The 5,926-nt window shown below is 39.9% G+C and overlaps 1 non-coding gene across 1 annotated transcript; it reads left to right on the top strand.

Moving 5' to 3' along the window:
- The first annotated feature begins 1,422 nt into the window (after positions 1–1,422).
- On the top strand, positions 1,423–1,529 carry LOC148564039 (small nucleolar RNA R71). The gene has a single exon (XR_015883929.1). It is a non-coding gene; the product is annotated as a small nucleolar RNA R71 (small nucleolar RNA).
- Positions 1,530–5,926: the final 4,397 nt, after the last annotated feature.

The raw sequence follows: 5,926 nt of genomic DNA, 5'->3' as shown, positions 1-5,926 counted from the left end.
GTAACTAGTTTAGTATAAATAGGACTTTTTACTATCTTTCTAGGGGACCTTTGATTAGTTTTATGCTATCTTAGACTTTCATGGGGGCTGGCCATTCGGCCATGCCTGGACCATTATCATTTATGTATTTTCAAACGGAAGAGTTTCTACACACTATAGATTAAGGTGTGGAGCTCTGCTGTTCCTCATGAATTAATACAAAGTACTACTGTTTTTCTATTCAATTCAAGCTTATTCCTATTCTAAGATATCCATTCGCACCCAAGAACATGATGAATGTGATGATTATGTGACGCTCATCATCATTCTCACTTATGAACGCGTGCCTGACAAACACTTCCGTTCTACATGCAAACAAGCTAGAATGAATATCTCTTAGATATCTAATACAGAGGACCGAGTCCGAGATATTAGAATCTTCGTGGTATAAGTGATGCACGGAAACTTGTCTCTCAACAATTTTCCTTCGGCAAGTATACCGAATTGTCGTCAAGTAAAAACTCACAATAGAGTGAGGTCGAATCCCACAGGGACTGATTGGTCAAGCAACTTTAATTGGAAGAATGTTCTAGTTGAGCTAAGCAGAATTTGGTTTGAGAGTTACAGGAAATTAAATGGCGGGAAAGTAAATAGCAGAAAATGTAAATGCTGGAAGTAAAGAGCTGAAAATAAACGGCGGAAAGTAAATTGCAGGATTGTAAATGGGAATGGAGAAGATGCTCATAAAAGTAAATTACAGAAATTAAAAAGAATGGGTAAGATCAGAATGGGGAATTCATTGGGTTTAGGAGATGTTGCATTCTCCGGATCAAGTTTATTTTCATCTCTTCCTCAATCAATGCGTTCATTGATCTCCTTGGCAATCTTAAGTGATCGAATTACAATTCCTTGTAATTCAATCTCTCAAATCTTGATCAATAGCCAATTCCTTGGTCAATTGCTCATGAGAAGAGATGAAGTATAGTCACTGATTATACCACATGCATTCCCAAATCAAGTGTAGGTAGAATTATAGTCACCATATCCTTCCAACCCCAATTTGGTCCAACATGAGAAAGCATTTCTAGCATGATCTCTTCATTCCTCTTTGCCTCTGCATTCACTCCCTCTTGGGTTACTGATGAGGTGGTGATTGCTGCTACTTGGTTCCTCTCCATCTTCTTGGTGAGGTCAGCCAGCTGCTTAGTAATAAGCTTGTTTTGGGCCAGCAGTGCATCCACATTGTTTAGCTCCATCGCTCCTCTAGTGTTGCCTCTTTCAGAAGCATAGAAGTAGTCATTCTCAGCTACAGTCTCAATGACATCTATGGCTTCTTCAATGGTCTTCTTCTTGTTTAGAGATCCCCCGGATGAATGGTCTACTGCCTTCTTTGATTCATAAGAAAGGCCTTCATAGAAAATGTGTAGCTGCACCCATTCATTGAACATATCTGGTGGACACCTTCTTGTCAGGTCCTTAAACCTCTCCCATGCTTCATATAGAGTTTCACCATCTTGCTGTCTGAAGGTTTGCACCTCAGCTCTCAGTCTGTTGATCCGTTGAGGAGGATAGAATCTTGCCAAGAATTTGTTCACCACATCTTCCCAGGTTGCTAAACTCTCCTTTGGGAAGGATTCTAGCCATTTAGATGCCTTGTCCTTGAGTGAGAAAGGGAACAGAAGTAATCTATAGGTGTCAGGATGAACACCATTAGACTTCACAGTATCACATATCCTCAGGAAGGTGGTTAGATGTTGATTGGGGTCTTCTTGGACACTCCCTCCGGATGAACAATTGTTCTGAACAAGGGTGATGAGCTGTGGCTTTAGTTCAAAGTTGTTGGCATGTATGGTTGGCCTTTGGATGCTACTCCCGCAATTTCCTGGGTTTGGATTGATATACGAACCCAGAACCCTTCTCTCTTGCCCAGCCTGATGTGCTGGACCTTCTCGGCCATGGTTGTGAGCCTCTTCTTCATGATGGTTCTCCATATTCTCATCCATATCTGGTTCAAAGTACTCCTCCTCTTCCTCAGCACCAACTACTCTCTTTCCTCTTGCTTCCCTCCTTAATCTAAGGAAGGTCCTCTCAGGTTCAAAATCAAAAGAAGTTGAAGCCCCGCTTCTTCTCCCTGTCATACAACCAACAAGGCACAAGCAAGGAAATAGATGCAGAAAGTAATTTCTACAGAAATATTGTTAGTGTGAGTAATGCAATATATCAAACAGTTAGTGGGTTAGTGGACTGAACTGTAAACAACTAAGAAAATGGGTAGGGGAAGGGGAAGGAAATAACTGAACAGAAAGTAAATTACTCAAATGAACTTAAATCAAACAAAAGAAAAATGCTCAATCTAGTTATCCTCCAATTTAATCATTGTTGATACAAAATCAATCCCCGGCAACGGTGCCATAAACTTGATGCACGGAAACTTGTCTCTCAACAGTTTTCCTTCGGCAAGTATACCGAATTGTCGTCAAGTAAAAACTCACAATAGACTGAAGTCGAATCCCACAGGGATTGATTGGTCAAGCAACTTTAATTGGAAGAATGTTCTAGTTGAGCTAAGCAGAATTTGGTTTGAGAGTTGCAGGAAATTAAATGGCGGGAAAGTAAATAGCAGAAAATGTAAATGCTGGAAGTAAAGAGCTGAAAATTAATGGCGAAAAGTAAATTGTAGGATTGTAAATGGGAATGGGGAATATGCTCATAAAAGTAAATTGCAGAAATTAAAAAGAATGGGTAAGATCAGAATGGGGAATTCATTGGGTTTAGGAGATGTTGCATTCTCCGGATCAAGTTCATTTTCATCTCTTCCTCAATCAATGCGTTCATTGATCTCCTTGGCAATCTTAAGTGATCAAATTACAATTCCTTGTAATTCAATCTCTCAAATCTTGATCAATAGCCAATTCCTTTGTCAATTGCTCATGAGAAGAGATGAAGTATGGTCACTGATTATACCACATGCATTCCCAAATCAAGTGTTGGTAGAATTATAGTCACCATATCCTTCCAACCCCAATTTGGTCCAACATGAGAAAGCATTTCTAGCATGATCTCTTCATTCCTCTTCCAAGGTTCAGAAGAGATCCAAGTATGAATAGCTTCTTTTCTAAGATAACTACCCAATTGGATGAAGATTGAAAGCTTTCTAGTAAAATCAAGAGAAAAGATAGAAGAAGAATAATGAAAACTAATGTTGATCCATCAAATTACAACAGAGCTCCCTAACCCAATGAAGGGGGTTTAGTTGTTCATAGCTCTGGAAATGGAAAACAAAGATGGAAGATACATTCTCAAAAATAAACTAGAAGTGCAGAGTAAATTATACAGAGAGTAGTTCTCAAATTTCCAACTCCCCAAAAGCTCCTCTCTAATTCAAAACTACCCCTATATATACTACTCTTCTGATCTTCTAGTTGGTTCTTCAAGTCTTGGATATGGGCCTTTGGATCTTAAGTTTGAAGCAGTTATCCTCTTCAGTGGGCTTAGCTTTACTTGCAAAGAGAAAGTGTGAAGTAGGCAGGGTATTTAGCTCAGGACGTTAGTGGCGTTAACGTTAAGTGAGAGTGTGGGTTCGAGAACGTTAGTGACAATCACCTTTTTCACTAACGTTCCTAACCCAGGGATGATCCACGTTAACTTCAACGTTAGTGGCACCAACGTGACCACTAACGTTGCTTCTTGGTCCTTTGCACACATTATTGGGACTCACCTTTTCCAATAACGTTGAGAGTCCTCCCTTCCCCCTACGTTAGAGTCCACGTTAACTTAGTTAACGTGGCTCTTAACGTAGGCTTGCCAATCCTTCGAGAACATTAGTGACACTTACCTTTGTCACTAACGTTCCAAGATGCCCCTACTTCCCACGTTAGAATCCACGTTAACTAAGTTAACGTGGCTTCTAACGTGGTGATGATAGCCATCTCCAACGTTAGTGACAAAGGTGAGTGTCACTAACGTTGGCTCATCATCCTTTCCTCCACGTTAGCTTCCACGTTAACTTAGTTAACGTGGGAGTTAACGTGGCTCATAGTGGCTCATTGTGGCTCATTCCAACGTTAGTGACAAAGGTGAGTGTCACTAACGTTGGCGATTATTTGCTTTCTCCACGTTAGATTCCACGTTAACTAAGTTAACGTGGGAGTTAACGTGGCTTAAAGTGGCTTAGTCCAACGTTAGTGACAAAGGTGAGTGTTACTAACGTTGGCCATTCTTTTGCTTCCCAACGTTAGAGTCCACGTTAACTAAGTTAACGTAGCCCTTAACGTGGCCAATATGAGCTTGGTCCAACGTTAGTGACAAAGGTGAGTGTCACTAATGTTGGCTCCACTTTCTTCTTCCACGTTAGAGTTCACGTTAACTTAGTTAACGTGACTCTTAACATGGGCTATGATGGCTTTGAGGACGTTATTGGCGATTACTTTTCTCATTAACGTTGCAAGCTAGCTCCCATTCCACGTTAGTGGTCACGTTAGTTAGACTAACGTGGTTGCTAACGTGGTTCTTTCTTGCTTCCTTTGTCCTGAAATCAAGCAATAAAGTGCATCAAAGTTCTAATCCTCATCATGAGACATGCATCATCCAATTTGTCATTTAATTCATGCAAAATTCTCATGAAATCATGTAAAGTGCACTATGCTTGCTTGAATCAAGATGTAAGTGAATTTTTACCCAAAACTTGCTTATTTCCTAAGAAAATGCATGAAACTACCCTAAAACAGTAAAGAAAAGGTCAGTGAAACTGGCCAAAATGCCCTGGGATCACAATACCAAACTTAAAGCTTGCTTGTCCCTAAGCAAGTACTGGAACAAGAGAATGATGAATGAAATGCCAAGAGAAATGAGTCATTATTGTGGAAGTCATGTACTTGGTTTTATGGTGGTTTCATGCATAGCAACTTAGGTTCATTCCTTCACTGGCTTTCAGACCTTTATCATGTCCTGGAATACCCACTTGACTGCACCTTATGAAACTTTTATTCATTGATCATTTTTTTCATTTCAGGGCTTATTTGTGTTCTTAGACTAGGTGCTCTGTGAGGGGGCGACTCTTTAAGATAAGCTTTCAGCCAGCACTCCCGAACCAGTTGGTTCAAGGTGCTAGGTGTCAAGACACCCCTAAGGACTTACTCCCTCAAGTCTCTTTCCCCCATACATACACACCACAGGCACATGGTTTGTTATTTTCTTTTCTTGAGACTTTGGTGTCCAGCACCTCTTTGGGTTACTAAGTGTTCTGTAGCAAGGGTTACTCTTGATAGTGGACTTTCAGCTGATAATCCCGGGTTAGTTAACCCAAGTTACCAAGTGATAAGGCACCCCTAAGAGCTTATTCATCCAAGTAAATCCCTTACACAAGAGCACCATAGACATATCTCTCAAGATTCAAACCCTTGGTGCCTAGCCTTATTTCTTACTCTTTTTCTTTTATTCTTTAACTTTCATTTTTCTTTCCCTTTTTTTTTGGGATCTTGTTATTCAGCTAGTCTCATGGGGTGTGTTTCAAGCATATAATTCAGAACAGATAGTTGCCTTTCCACCTTATTAGTGAACCAACTTAGTTAATCTATTACCACACCACAAAATTAGGAACTTACTCCACAATATGGATTCCACTCTGGTCTTTGATAAAACACATTCTCTTTTTATTTGATTAAAAAGGAAACAAGCAACACAATAAGCAAGATGAAATTGAAAACAGGCAATTTGACTAGCAATCACAGACCTAAGCAAGGAGAATACTAAAAACAGAATTGAAAATCCTAAACTACCATTGAAGCATGTTCTATTTCATACATGATTTTCCTTATTTAAAACTTGAAAAAGATGGGACAATGAGGGAACTCCACCACCTTTTACTCATGGGGTTGCTCCTACTCTCCTTCTTGTTTGTCCTCTTTGTATTTTTTGAGTGCTTGCACTCCCACTTCCCTTGCTTTTT

The sequence above is a fragment of the Arachis ipaensis genome, chromosome B5 (assembly GCF_059453495.1).
Source record: "Arachis ipaensis isolate K30076 ecotype BB chromosome B5, ASM5945349v1, whole genome shotgun sequence".
NCBI classification, from domain to species: domain Eukaryota; kingdom Viridiplantae; phylum Streptophyta; class Magnoliopsida; order Fabales; family Fabaceae; genus Arachis; species Arachis ipaensis.
This window is presented reverse-complemented; position numbering and strand designations above follow the sequence as displayed.